The sequence below is a fragment of the Schistocerca nitens genome, chromosome 6 (genome assembly GCF_023898315.1).
Source record: "Schistocerca nitens isolate TAMUIC-IGC-003100 chromosome 6, iqSchNite1.1, whole genome shotgun sequence".
NCBI lineage: Eukaryota > Metazoa > Arthropoda > Insecta > Orthoptera > Acrididae > Schistocerca > Schistocerca nitens.
The window spans coordinates 488188083-488204711 of NC_064619.1; positions in this window are offsets into that span (position 1 = coordinate 488188083).

Sequence of the window (16629 nt, forward strand, 5' to 3'; positions counted from 1 at the left end):
ATTACCTTTCAATACTGACAGATTATGATACTACACCAGTTTCGATCGCAACGGTAGCACAGAAAACAACGAACCATTAAATTTTGTAGGGGCGAGACTGACTGTACAGTAAGCTCTCATATCTTTCCTGTGAAAGATCACGTCGAAGTGGAGTTGAGCATCAAGTTAAAGTAACTACCAAATAAAGTATACCCATCCTGCTGCTGAACCGTGTTTTACAAATACTGCTTCATGATGATAAAAACTTGAAATATTGTATCTCATAACTCTGACAGCCTTTTATTAACAGAACATTGAGTAGCAAAATTATACGCTCAGAGTTATATCTATAATGGCATCTGCTAATTTATGAAACGGCAAATTCATTTGTAACACGTTTACCAGAAATAAATGCGTTTTGAGATAAGACGTTTTCGTGTGTGTTCCTTTGCATACTACAGCGCCAATTTAACTGTGCCACTGTGATCCCTTTCGACCTACTGACGGATCTGATACCAGCCGCGATGACACAAAGATACTGAATTTATGACATTCACTCAGTCTGTTTAATTTGTGAGAATGCACACTCTCTATGCTATGTGCTAGTAATATTGGCTATACATTCTCTCAGAAAACCTACAATCGACACATTCTTTAACTCTCTGTTATTGTGGAAAAAGAACGTAAATGTAGAATCAGACACGTCAATTACACCGCACTATCTGACGCGACAGACATCGCCCGTCAGAGTACTGAGATTCAATGCGTTGGTTACCACTACACTTCTACCATCATAAAGAAAGCACAGTTTTGTTTGTGACGCTTTCAATGAGTATTTTTATTCTTATTTAGAACATGAAAAGCTCCAATGGGTCGGTAGACGGTGAATCATTTCCGTCAGGTCATACAGTTATAGTATTCTCCGTGACCGTCGAATTAAATTATTATGACGACCCAGAGTAATAGCCTATCAGTACGCGCAGCACTCAGTGAAGCTGGAGATGGTCCACATTTATGAGTATTTAAATCCAAACTGTTTGGGTAGTGGAGTACCTAACGGCGAATGCTTCGATCCGATATCTGAGGAATTAACAGCAGAGGAGTAGTATGTAGTCTTATTCGTCTTACTGGAACTTTAAACTTACGGAAAGAGGACCATTATCTTTCTGAAATACGTAATTCTAATCAGAGGATACAATTTTATTATAGAATTATCATCTTTCACGAATACGTGACAGTCCTTTCCCATATGCTGACCTGCACAACACCAGCAACCGTGACGCAACATTGTTCGGCGAAAGTCCGGGAGAAATCCAATAAAGCCGTAAGCGCCCGATATCATGCTTTTCTTCCGCTACAAACGACTCGCCAATTGTGTTTAGGCTCTTTATAATAACTTTCGGATGTACCTACTGTTGTATTATTGAACTTATGTTCCTAGGATCACCACAGTATATGCTTTTTACTTTCTTATAAATCAGTATTACAACAGCCCTAACCCAGTCTTCTTCTTCATAGTCCAACATATACTAAGGACTATTAAAATTTTCGTCATTGTGCGTCTGAGGCATATTCAGTAATCTGTTTATTTAGACTGGCGCAATCATGGGCATTCTTCCATTTTCACCAACTGCGACATAGTCGCGTATACAAACAGTGATCCATACTATCAAATGTTTTTTATTCCAGTTTTTTATCACAATATCTATTAGACGATGACCGGTTTCAGTCCGTAATGATCTTCCTCAGATCTTCTTTAGACCGGTATGGGCTTTTGTTGAAGTTTCGAGAACATACCTTCACCGAGGAGTCAAGCAGTATATTGCCACCTCCTACGTATATCTCGCGAAGAGACCATGAGGATAAAATCAGAGAGATTAGAGCCCACACAATGGCATACCGACAATCTTTCTTTCCAAGAACAATACGAGACTGGAATAGAAGGGAGCACCCGTAGAGGTACTCAAGTTACCCTCCGCCACACACCGTCAGGTGTTGCGGAGTATGGATATAGATGTAGATGAAGATGTCCTAAAGTGTTAAGGCCATAAAGGCGTCGTCACAACATATAAATATAATCAGCACAGCATCGTCACACCTTATTTTAGATCTATGTGACGATGCTGCGCTGATTCTATTTAAATGTTTTGACGATGCCATTACGGCCTTGACACTTTAGGACATGGTGTAAAAAATATCTGAGGAAGGTCATTACGGACTGAAACCGATCATCGTCTAAAGAATTGATATTGTGATCAAAGACTGGAATAAAAACCATTCTTCTATTACATGTGAGTTCTATCAAGGTCAATGTGTGATCACATTCGAACCGATTTCCCTTTACCTCATCACTACCTACATTTGGATTGGTCAGTAATTTAATATATTAGTAACTGTTTATATATATTAGTGACCCGTGGTCTACGAGTAGCGTCTTTGATTCATAATCAAAACATCTCCGGTCCCGGGTCGATCCACGCCACTGCCTAAATTTTGATAAATAATCAGCATTGGCGGCCGAAGACTTCCGGCATAAGAAGTCAGCCTCATTCTGACAACGGCCTTGTCAAAGAGGGCGGAGGAGCGGATAGAGGTTCAGGGCACTGTCTTGTCCTAGGGGTGGGAAATTGCCCCTAAAGGCGGAAGAATCAGCAATCATCAACGACATGAGGATGCAGAAGGCAATGGAAACCACTGCATTAAAGACACGTAACGTGTATCCACAGGACATGTGGCCTGTAATTGGAGAAGTGTCATGATGATCTCTCCATTGGCAAAAGATTCCGGAATAGTCCCCCATTCGGATCTCCGGGAGGGGACTGCTAAGGGGGAGGTTACCATGAGAAAAAGATTGAATAATCAACGAAAGGATAACGTTCTACGAGTCGGGGCGTGGAATGTCAGAAGCTTGAACGTGGTGGGGAAACTAAAAAATCTGAAAAGGGAAATGCAAAGGCTCAATCTAGATATAGTAGGGGTCAGTGAAGTGAAGTGGAAGGAAGATAAGGATTTCTGGTCAGATGAGTGTCGGGTAATATCAACAGCAGCAGAAAATGGTATAACAGGTGTAGGATTCGTTATGAATAGGAAGGTAGGGCAGAGGGTGTGTTACTGTGAACAGTTCAGTGACCGGGCTATTCTTATCATAATCGACAGCAGGCCAACACCGACAACGATAGTTCAGGTATACATGCCGACGTCGCAAGCTGAAGATCAACAGATAGAGAAAGTGTATGAGGATATTGAAAGGGTAATGCAGTATGTAAAGGGGGACGAAAATCTAATACTCATGGGCGACTGGAATGCAGTTGTAGGGGAAGGAGTAGAAGAAAAGGTTACAAGAGTGTATGGGCTTGTGACAAGGAATGAAAGAGGAGAAAGACTGAGTTCTGTAACAAGTTTCAGCTAGTAATAGCAAATACCCTGTTCAAGAATCACAAGAGGAGGAGGTATACTTGGAAAAGGCCGGGAGATACGGGAAGATTTCAATTAGATTACATCATGGCCAGACAGAGATTCCGAAATCAGATACTGGATTGTAAGGCGTACCCAGGAGCAGATATAGACTCAGATCACAATATAGTAGTGATGAAGAGTAGGCTGAAGTTCAAGACATTAGTCAGGAAGAATCAATACGCAAAGAAGTGGGATACGGAAATGTTAAGGAATGACGAGATACGTTTGAAGTTCTCTAACGCTATAGATACAGCAATAAGGAATAGCGCAGTAGGCAGTACAGTTGAAGAGGAATGGACATCTCTAAAAAGGGCCATCACAGAAGTTGGGAAGGAAAACATAGGTACAAAGAAGGTAGCTGCGAAGAAATCCTGGGTAACAGCAGAAATACTTCAGTTGATTGATGAAAGGAGGAAGTACAAACATGTTCCGGGAAAATCAGGAATACAGAAATACAAGTCGCTGAGGAATGAAATAAATAGGAAGTGCAGAGAAGCTAAGACGAAATGGCTGCAGGAAAAATGTGAAGACATCGAAAAAGATATGATTGTCGGAAGGACAGACTCAGCATAGAGGAAAGTCTAAACAACCTTTGGTGACATTAAAAGCAACGGTGGTAACATTAAGAGTGCAACGGGAATTACACTGTTAAATGCAGATAGGTGGAAAGAATACATTGAAAGCATCTATGAGGGTGAAGATTTGTCTGATGTGATAGAAGAAGAAACAGGAGTAGATTTAGAAGAGATAGGGGATCCAGTATTAGAATCGGTATTTAAAACAGCGTTGGAGGACTTACGTTCAAATAAGGCAGAAGGGATAGATAACATTTCATCAGAATTTCTAAAATCATTGGGGGAAGTGGCAACAAAACGACTATTCACGTTGGTGTGTAAAATATATGAGTCTGGCGACATACCATCTGACTTTCGGAAAAGCATCATCCACACAATTCCGAAGACGGCAAGAGCTGACAAGTGCGAGAATTATCGCACAATCAGCTTAACAACTCATGCATCGAAGCTGCTTACAAGAATAATATACAGAAGAATGGAAAAGAAAATTGAGAATGCGCTACGTGACGATCAGTTTGACTTTAGGAAAAGTAAAGGGACGAGAGAGGCAATTCTGACGTTACGGCTAATAATGGAAGCAAGGCTAAAGAAAAATCAAGACACGTTCATAGGATTTGTCGACCCGGAAGACGCGTTCGACAATATAAAATGGTGCAAGCTGTTCGAGATTCTGAAAAAAGTAGGGGTAAGCTATAGGTAAAGACGGGTGATATACAATATGTACAACAACCAAGAGGGAATAATAAGAGTGGACGATCAAGAAAGAAGTGCTCGTATTAAGAATGGTGTAAGACAAGGCTGTAGCCTTTCGCCCCTACTCTTCAATCAGTACATCGAGGATGCAATGATGGAAATAAAATAAAGGTTCAGGAGTGGAATTAAAACACAAGGTGAAAGGAAATCAATGATACGATTCGCTGATGACATTGCTATCCTGAGTGAAAGTGAAGACGAAATAAATGATCTGCTGAATGGAATTAACAGTTTAATGAGTACACAGTATGGTTTGAGAGTAAATCGGAGAAAGACGAAGGTAACGAGAAGTAGTAGAAATGAGAACAGCGAGAAGCTTAACATCAGGATTGATGGTTACGAAGTCAATGAAGTTAAGAAATTCTGCTACCTAGGCAGCAAAATAACCAATGACGGACAGAGCAAAGAGGACATCAAAAGAGGACTCGCTATGGCAAAAAAGGCATTTCTGGCCAAGAGAAGTCTACTAATATCAAATACCGGCCTTAATTTGAGGAAGAAATTTCTGAGGATGTACGTCTGGAGTACAGCATTGTATGGTAGTGGAACATGGACTGTGGGAAAACCGGAACAGAAGAGAATCGAAGCATTTGAGATGTGGTGCTATTGACGAATGTTGAAAATTAGGTGGACTGATAAGGTAAGGAATGGGGAGGTTCTTCGCAGAATCGGAGAGGAAAGGAATATGTGGAAAACACTGATAAGGAGAAGGGACAGGATGATAGGACATCTGCTAAGACGTGAGGGAATGACTTCCATGGTACTAGAGGGAGCTGTAGAGGGCAAAAACTGCAGAGGAAGACAGAGATTGGAATACGTCAAGCAAATAATAGAGGACGTAGGTTGCAAGTGCTACTCTGAGATGAAGAGGTTAGCACAGGAAAGGAATTCGTGGCGGGCCGCACCAAACCAGTCAGTAGACTGATGACCAAAAGAAAAAAAAAACTGTTTGTAGGGTTGCAACCAACTCTTCTGATTGCTTTTCCATTCCATCTAGTTGTTTATTTCTTTAACTGTCCCAAATCTCCAAAGACCCATACTTTTTTGTGTACTCTTCCTTCCGCCTCATAGTATATCATTAAAGGAGGTATGCCAGCTGTTTCTCGCTTACCAATGTAGTGATTCTTTAATTTCAGATTGTCAACACCTTCTACCTCCCCATTTTGTACCACAAGGCTATAACTTAGTACCTAACATTTCTGATTACATATCTTCTTAAATTATTACGCTTGATGACGTCGTATCACTGTGTGACCTGTGTCCGTATCTAATGTCTTATAGTATGAAACTCCTTCACTATGTTGTAGAAGTTGTGTCTCGAAAATTTGTAGGTCCTCAGTTAACCAGTTACGTTCCGGAATAAAGTGATTCCTATACAAACTGGGTGATATCATCAATTCATCAGTATCCACTAAGAAGGCAACAGCGTTGCCATCGATTTTGTCCAAACGTATTATAGCCTATGAGGACTGTTCAAAAAATTCCGGAACTTTGTCCACAAAATTGTTCCACTCTTACCTTTTAAATAATTTTGTATGGTGCGCTTGGAAATACTCTCCTCCACAATTTATATACCGCTCCTGGTGATCGTGCGAAGCGTCGTCTGCAGATTTTCATTAATCTCGTCTATCGTTGCAGATATTCGTCATTCCAACTGTTTTCAACTTTGGAAATAAAAATGTCCGCAGGGACCAGGGCTGGAAAGTACGGATCATGAGGCAGCACAGTGATTTCTGTTGTTGAGCAATAGTCACGAACCAGCAGGGATGAACGTGTTTGTGCCTTATCGTGATGCTAGAGCCATGAATGGTCTCGCCACATTTCAGGCTGTTTCCTTCTCACATACTGTCGCTGGCATCGCAACGCCTCTCGATAGTGCCGTCGATTGACAGTTTGTTCCTGTGACACGAATTCACGATGAACAAATCCTTCAAAGTCAAAGAAAACTGTTAGCATGGCTTTGACATTTGATCTGACTTGATGAACTTATCTAGGTCTTGGAGAGTCTTTCCCGACCCATTGTGAAGATTGAACCTTAATCTCAACATCGTAACAGTAGACCCAGGTCTCATCACCAGTTGTGATTCTCTTAAGGAGTATGTCGTTCTCATTTGCGCGACCCAAAAGCTCTTCACGGACTGCGAGGCGAAGGTCTTTCTGGTCTTGACTCACAAGCCGTGACAACAGAGTGCGTTCCTAGACGCTGTATCAGTATTTAATGACATGATCCAACTGAAATGTTGCCTTCCTCTGCAGTCTCGCGGACAGTCAGTCTGCGATTAACGCGCACAGTTCCGTTGACGTCCCTGACCTGAGCGTCGTCGGTAGACGTCGAGGGGCGTCCTGAACGAGGGTCATCTTTAAGATCCGTCCGGATATTTTTAAACCGTGTGAACCATTCGTAACATCGAGTAAGCTTTAAGCACTTACCACCTTAGGCTACCTGCATCATTTGGTGTGTCTCTGTAAATGATTTCTTGAGTTTCATGCAAAATTTAAAGCAGGCGCGGTGCTCCTCCAATTCCGCCATCTTGAAATTCACAAACTCTGCGACACAACGTTCTGCTCAATACAGTACTGAACTTTGAATAACAAACATACAAAAATTAAACTTCCAACTTTATACATTTAATCAGGCCTGTGCAGGGATGCCAACCGCATTTCGCTCCGACACATCATTGGCTCGAAATTACGGCTGTTCCGGAATTTTTTCAACAGACCTCGTATATGAAGGGCTTGGCTAGAAATGAAACTGACAGTAGTGGAAGCTGCAGATGGCCGAGTGTTCGAAAAAAAATAGATTTTTGGCGACGCATGAGCAATTTATGTTACCGTAGTTTCGAGGCAGCAGTTGGAGCAACGGAAAATCATAGAGTTTCATAGATTTGAGTCTTTCAGCAGTTTTTGTTTGTTTCAATTTTATATTACTTGCATTGAAAATAATCCGAAAACTTTGTTTACTAATATTTTCGTAAAAGCCACGAAAAGAAAAAGCGGAAGCGAATTTGGAATCACAAACAAATTTCCAGGAAGGGATTGTAATACGATTATGACAACTTCGTGTATAAAATCAGATGCTTTTGTTATATCATAGTTGATTATTACCAGATGCTGAGGTTTTATTCGTCGTAAAATATGGGGAAACTGTTATTTTCTCGGCATCTTGCACACCCTGCGGTTACAGTTAGATGTCTTTTTCTTTCTTTACAAGTTTCTATGCAATGATCAACCTGGTTTACTTTCATGAATGGTTCTCTCTCATCGCACGGTTTGGAAGCAAATCACACTCAACGCATCTCTTCCTAAATGTTGGGGAGGGCAGCTGGAGATGTACGATGGAATGTACTCAGAGGTGAAGTAAAACTGAAATAACGGAATACGGAGTCCTATAGTCTTTAATTACAATCCTTTCTCGAAATGTTATTTGCAGAGTCCTCGTAGACGTTGTAAGTTAAACTGTTCCTTGGAAATTGATCTACAATCCCAGATTTTCCTTAGTCTTTCCTTCTCTTGCCCTTCTTGAAAATATTAACAAACACCATATGTTGAGCATTATTTCAGATTTTTTCATTGTAAGCGACGGAAAAATTGAAAATAAAAAAAATAAAAAGTGTTTCCGCGTAAGGAATCAACCCCACGACGATTTACCGTTTTCCCCACTGCGCCAACCACTGCCTGGAGAGAAGCCAACATAAAAGGCTCTTGCTTCGCCTGATACGCGCTTAAATGGTAATTTTCTCTGAACGCTTAGCCCTCTGGAGTCCAAATCTTGTCGCTTTCATTCTGGTCTGGCCCTACATATATCATGAATCTGGACGAAATCGGCGATGACACATAGGCGCCCTCTCCTTGTGAGTGCTAGATGAAGAAAAAGTATGAGAACAGGAATGGAAAATTGATTGATATTTATTTTGAACATGCGTGACGAAGATCACTTAAACAAACCGTTTATCTGGTTCCGTACAAGTAGTACTGTGAGCCAACAGTATTTCTCTCTGTATAACTTCTCTCAGTTCCCGTGCTGAATTGGGAACAGAGGAAAGTTAGGCACGTAATGAAATGACGGTTTGCATGAAGTGCCTTACAATCACTATCTATGCATCATGGAATTTCTAATCAGTATTGAATAAATATAAACTCACAAGGTACAAAATTAACATCAGCTGCACATGTGACTTGTAGATCGTTACATACAACGTACTTAGTAAGCCTAAGAGGTTCACTAATTTCTCTCGCTCTCGTTAAGAATAGGCAAAACAATTTTCCAGACTTCAAAAACGGATTACAATCGGTTCATGGGAAAAGGAGGGCGATATTCTGTATCGGAGAGCTTTATAATTTAGCAGCATAATTTTGGAGTGTGTAAAAGTACAACATTATCCTTAATAGTAACTGTGGAATTTCATGCGACAAGGACTTCAGATACGAACGTGTGACATTGATGGTACACGAAGGCCCAGCACATTCTACATTGAAACTGTCTACTCTGCGTGGAAGCACACAGCACTGACTCAGGTCTTATTTCAAGGGTCCAGCGAACCCTGCTGCGTATGGGACTCCGCCGGGAACGGTAGTTACGGGGCTCCGGAACGCCCTATACTTGCAATGTTAAAATAACGCTTATAAATTACATCTTTCCTCACAAAGTATTTGAGGTAGGAAGTTGATCTTTTCACAGATTATTTATTGGAATATGGGCTACAACTTAACACAGGGATTTTACAAAATTTTACTTCAGTTATTAAAGATGATTTTTTTTCAATTGTAATGAAAATTCACAACATTTTTTTGCAATTTTTTATTTACATATTAAAAATATACAGTTTTGTGGAAAAAGGCTGTGTTAAATTATGCAGAAGGTACTGTGTAACATTTACTGAAAGTTTGAAACAAATATGTTTGGAAGATCCTTAGAAAACATGTAATTAGTATGAGAAAATAAAAGTTTTGGGAATCGAGCGACAAAGATTGGATTAACTTTTTAGTGCATTCCAGGTCCATAGGATGGATTATCTTCATCCTCTGCAAACTCCTCCTCCAGCTTCCTCTTGTTCCTCCTCCTGTTTACTCTTGCTTGTATTTCTAGACTCTTTACAGCCCTGTCTGCAGCCCGAAGGCGTTCCTTGTCTAAAGCAAGCATCGCTCGTACCATGTTAGAACCTATCTTCATTCCCATATTTCTAAATACCTTGCACCTTACAATGTTGCCATCATTGAAAGTCGCAACAGCATCATACACACCAAAGTGAAGTGTTTCTATTCCAACAAATACAGTCTTGGGGATTCTCGACCATATAACACTATTTACACTTTCATTGGGGTTTTGAGTTTTTCCGTGAATACACTTTTTCAACAGTTCAGGTGCTGCTAAGTCTCTGAAAATAGGTTTTATCACCTCCATTATTGCATGAGGCAGACTATGCTTATGAGTGTACACTTCACCAGTTAGCAATCCTTTGTTATATTTACACCAAATGTCTTCTTCTTTGGGACACAAGCTATGTTTGGGATTTTCATCGGTTTAAGAAGTATGAAAAAAAAAGAGCCCAAACAGCCTTCTTCGTTTCGTCGACACTTTGTGTATTTTGCCTAATAGCCATTCCATAATAGTTCTGTATTTTGTCAATTACACTGTCAGTTAACCTTCCCTTCCCATCCAACCCTTTACCATCACTGAGTTTTTGTTTTTTGTACGAAGCTTTCAGTCGCCGAAGTCTTGTTCCCATTCGCTTCTGTACGTGTCCAATACACTCAAATTTCTGCACTACAACATCATCACCATAGGGCTTCAGTCCTTGAACATGTTTGAAACTTTTAGAACCACCGTCACCAAGGTAATTAACATATCGCACTTTACCACACGCCTCAGAACGCTGGAATATACTGGCAACACCAGCCACTTCCATTCCTCCACTACTGCCACTATAGTTAGCTTTGCAATTATTTTCATGTGTACCTTTATATTTTTGTGGACATCTACAATACTTTGATATTACTGCTACATCTAAAACTTTCCCTGTATACATACTGGTGGCAGATACTACACCATGAAGAGATGTGTGTCCCCGTTTATGCCAGGTACCATCGAACGCTGCAGTCAAATCTCTGTTACCATTATTCTCCATTACTGCCTCTTCCACAGCGTTCTTCATAGATTCTGTACAGACATCTTCTACTTTAGACCCTATTAATTTATTATAGGTCGTAAACTTGGTTGGGGGATTTGGAAGATTCATGATGCCACAGAAAATTGCACCTGCAGTAGCACCCTTACCAACTGAACGCAAGGAATAAACAAATCTAATGTTGATTTGATGATGCCACAGAAAATTGCACCTGCAGTAGCACCCTTACCAACTGAACGGAAGGAATAAACAAATCAAATGTTGTGTTGCAGTTACTGCAACACTGTTCCAAAAGGTGGTCATGTATGAACACTTATCACATTTTAGTTGTATTTCACTAGCAAGTCCTACGTGCTTTATTATGGAGAGTTCCAGACCAACTTCACTACAATGAATACATCTTACACAGTTTGAAAAAATTCCTTTGAGAACCGACATATCAAATATTTCATTCACATCCGATTCGCCCATAAAACATTCATAGTTTTCACTCATTGAACCAAGCTTCTTCTGTGAAGTATTTTCTTTCCCACTTTGACTGCTATGGGCAGGTGTACTTGAGAGGTTAAGTTCACTCACTTGGTTATCGTCTTTATTGTTTACAGTAATAACACATACCTTTGGCTTTCCATCATTTCTCCTTTTCTTAAAATCCTTCAGAGGATTTCTAATAACTTTACTTTTACTCATTATTATACTTCAACAAAACAGGGACTCAAGAAACAGAATTAATTACGAATATTTTCGAGATAACGACAGAGTAAATAAACATGAAACAATCGACAATCACACCAGCGATATATATTGAACCATCACAGGTTAGCCACAACACATACTTTATCTCACGTCACTAAAATGTACCTGATGAACACGGACGTTAATAATAACACCATTTGACAGCAGTTTAACAGCGCCACAGTGGGGCACGCCCATGTAGAACACATTTCAAAAAAAATTTAAAAATAGTTGTAGTCTTCGGAATTGAATAAATTATATATCTATTAAAAGGTAATAGTCTGCAGATTCAGAAAACGCAAAAAAGTAAAAATTGAACTTTTCATGATTTTGAGCCTTTCCGGAGCCCCTTAAGGCACAGGCTGACGACAGTATTCCGCCGTGTCGAAATTTGACAGATGTCAACGGCAACATTTAGTTTTCTGAGATGAGTTCCGCTCACCGCTGTCTTGGAATTCTCCGGCATGTTCGACAATGTAGCGTTCACTCTGTTACCGATGCTGGTACTGCGTCAGTCGGCACGTAAGAAATGGGTGTGACGCATTCGTTCATTTGATAACCAATGTGAAAGGAGCATCCATCGTGATGGATATCATTTAATTCTATGTTAAAACTTGAAACATCCCCTTTTGAACAATTTTACAGGACTGTGCTTAACCTGACACACAATATTTTTTAGCGCAACGCAATCTGACTTTCAACACACAATATTTTGTTAGCGCAACGCAATCTGACTTTCAAAATTCTCTACAAGAGAATGGCCCTGACTAACATTAAACTATACCTTTCACAAATCACTTACCTCACAAAAATCTTCGCTGCTCAAGCTACTGCAATACAGCGAGCGCCACTACTGCCAGCTAAATAAAAGATTCAAACTATGGAAGGCACTAACTACTGATAGGGATAGTTAGCAAATGAAAGATATTAATAGAGAACAAAGAATGTATTTACCTTGATATCATCATATATATAGCAGTTCATGACAAATTACAAAACTCCGCCATCTCTCTCCCCACATCCACCACTGCTGGCGGCTCACCTCCAACTGCTCAACGCTATGCACTGTTCACAGCCAGCTGCCTAACACTACAATGGCGAGTATTACAACAATGCAAAGCAGCCACAGACTGCACACAGCACAGCCAGTGATTTTTATACAGAGGTGGCGTTACTAATAAAAAAACCTAAACAGCCTACTTACAAACTGTATCCCCTGATGGGCATGATGTACTTCCTAAAGATAATGATCCTCTTTCCGTAGCCTTAAAGTTGCAGTAAGGCGACTAACACTACATAGTACTTCTCTGGTCTCCATTCCTCAGAACGCCTAGGGGGCCAATCGGATCTCAATTTTTGCCGTTAAGTCCTCCACTACACAAACAGTTTGGCTTCAAATACTCGTAAGTCTGGCCCGTTTCCAGCTTCTCCACGTTCTGTGTGTAATGAAATAGGCTGTTGCGTTGGGTCTTCATAATAATTTAACTCGACAGTGTATTTCGCAGCCGTGGGGTGTACTATAACTGTAAGTCCCTACGCAAATGATTCATCTCCTGCCGAGCCGATTCGTTAGAGTTTTTCATGTTATAAATAAAAATAAAAATATTCAGAGAAAGCGTCTCAGATAAAATGGTGGGTTCTTTATGATAGTAGAGGCGTAGTGGTAACCAACGCATCAATGCTCTGATTGGCGATGTCTGTCGTGCGAGACAGTGTGGTGTATTTGACGTGTCTGATTGTACACCTAGACTAGTCATTACTTGTCACCTGAGTAACGAAGCCTTTAGGGACTTGTCGACTCTTCTAAAACTGCCCAAGACGACGGATGGTGATGTGATTGTAAGGTGGAAACGCAGAGTAAACACCATAGCTAAACCAAGGCTAGGCAAGTCTCCTTTACTGACGTGTCGGTAACTGTCGACCATTGCGGATGAAGCTTGTAAGAAGATCGCAGTGATGTCAGCGGAAGAAATTCAGAGCGCTGCCACCAATCCACATAGCACATTGACTGTACGAAGGGAGTTAAAATGTAAGGGGTACAGTGGTCCAGTAACTTCTCATAAGCTACAAATTTCTGTAGTGACTGCTGAGCGACGCTTGAGGTGCTGTAAGGAGCAATGCCACTGGAGTGTAGATGACTGGAAACGAATGTGGTAATCTGATGCAAGCGTGTGATCTTTCCGAATACCTGGAGAACGCTACCAGTCATCATGTGCAGTACCAACAGTGAAGAACCGATGAGGTGGCATGACTATGGGCTTGTCTTTGATGGTTAGGCTGTAGTCCCATAATTTCGCTTGAGAAAAAGTTAAATGCGAGAGGATGTCAATACAATGGACAGCATTATGTACTGCGCACTGTAGAAGAACAGTTCGACATGATTTCTTTGTACCAAAGTGACAGTGCACCCTTTTATAAAGCTGCGTCTGTGAGTAAATTTTTTGTGGATAGTCACACTTCTGAAGTGTATATGTCTCCCCAGAGTCCCGATCTCAACACAACGGAACACGTTTGGGATAAGTCAGAACAGATTCCCGACTTGAAACTAATGGAACACCTTCGAGATACATCGTCGACTTCGCTCCATATCTCATTGTTAAACATGACTACCTTTTCTGAATTCTTGATGGAGCATGGAGTGCAATTGCTTCACAGTAGAGATCAAGCCGTCACAAAGGCGAAGTCATAATCCTAAAATGTGTCTGAATACTTTTGATAAGATATTGTCGTTTGTAAGACTGCGCTACAGTGAAGAGCCAAAGAAACTGGTACACTTGCCTAATATCGTGTAGGGCAGGGCCGGCCAGAAATTCTGCACGCGTGCGGTGCTCCTGCACATGTGCAACTTCCGGGTCACAGCCTGCACGCCGCAGCCGTCAGCGTTCATGTAGTGCATGTTTCTACGCGCAGATGTCGCTTCATCCACTTGCTAAGATTCTCTGTATCGGCGCATTCTAGTGCTCTTTCCACGGCTTGCAAGCCAACCATGGGAAGGTATTTCGCGTATTAAACATTTAAAATACTGTCACAGTCTACTCATTGAGACATCTACTTTTATGTTAACAGTTTAACCCAGTAAGACAAGTAATACAGTTAACAACCGTGGGTTTTTATTAAGGCAGCTTGACTGACGGCAGCCGGCCGCGGTGGTCTAGCGGTTCTAGGCGCGCGGTCCGGAACCGCGCGACTGCTACGGTCGCAGGTTCGAATCCTGCCTCGGGCATGGATGTGTGTGATGTCCTTAGGTTAGTTAGGTTTAAGTAGTTCTAAGTTCTAGGGGACTTATGACCACAGATGTTAAGTCCCATAGTGCTCAGAACCATCTGAACCATTTTTTTTGACTGACGGCACGTAAATACGCGTAATGTTTTTTATCTAGTATTTAAGAAAGAGAGCACTTAGCGACTTCCAACGAACCTTATTCATGATTTCAAATAACATTAAACTAATGCAAGGTTTCCTATAACTAATTCTCGGTGCCCTCAGTTACACCCACACAATTTCTGTGTCACTGACCTCTGAACAGAATGATAACCGCAGACCTGTCGATGATCACTTGTTATTTCAATACCATTATTGCTATATCTTTCATCAGTTCCGTCTGAAATCTGCATAATAACCGACAATTAGATGAATGTTTTATTTTATGGACTTCACACATTAAAAAAACCCTAAATGTAAGTATAATTTGGAACAATCGGTTTAGTGACCAATTTTCCTGATAATAGTGTAACATGGAGCAGAATGAGGCAATAATGCTCAGTTAGTAAACAATAATGTTTAATTATGAAAGGAATAAATCCAAACACGTTTATCACTAGTCATGAGAAATGATATAGTTAATATCGGGCACAAAAGCACGGCTGATTGACAAACGCAAGCAGTTGCGAAGATTTTCATCACTTATGCTTGATCGAAGCCTTGATTTATTCATTTTCATCACCGAGAAAAATCTTTCACAAAGATATGTCGACCCGAACATCGACATAACTGTCGCGGATTCTCGGTGCAGGCGTGGAAATTCTTGTTGTGAAAAATTTTCGTACAATTCTTTTGTACTTCGCACTGCAAAGAACGTGTCCTTCAGTTTTGTATTGCATTGTAGGTCGATCAGTTCTATCTGTAGATCATTCAAAGCATCTTCAACTGACGACGAGAACGGTCGAGCAAAGAGGCGAGGGACAGGAGACAAATTCGTAACATCTGAAAATCGTGCTCGAAATTGTTCCTTGATTTTTACAATTATTAACACGTATTCTGGAAATCTAGCACTTTCATGGACCAGTCAAAGAGTCGGGAAATGTGCGGTGTTTTCTGTCAATAGCTGGCTCTCCCAAAGCGCAAGCTTCCTTTCAAAGGCATTTATTTACATTTTCCAAAATGTCAGAAATTAAATTATTTTCACCTTGCAAACTGACGTTCAGGCTGTTCATGTGAGACGTAATGTCCAGGAGAAATGCAAGGTCTGATATCCAACAAGGGTCTCCCAACATAGATTCACTTTTTCCCTTCTAACGTAAGAATGTTACTATGACCAAACGTAAATCAAAAAATATTTTCAGCATTTTACCTCGACTGAGCCAGCATACTTCGATATAGTAAGGTATGTCGCCGTACTCCGCTTCTAATTCCTCCGAGAACCGCCAAAACTGGCGATGCGTAAGCCCATGTGTCTTCAGACAGTTTACAGTACGCACATCAATGTGCATGACGTTTGCTAACGTTACTGATTTTGCACAAAGCGCCTCTCGATGCATAATGCAGTTAATTCCACACAACGTCTCGTCTGTGCGCCCTAGCTTTTTGCGCATCCGTGCTATGAGTCCTCTCTGATGGCCTTGCATTGATGGTGCTCCATCTGTGGTCACTGAGGCCGATTCCAGCCCGTACCGACACCATCAATCGCTTGCTCGACAGCTTGTAATAAGTCCGCACCAGTAGTAGTCCCTTTCAAAAGTACAAAGTCCAAAACGTCCTCTGTTACACAAAGTGCGTTATCGACACCT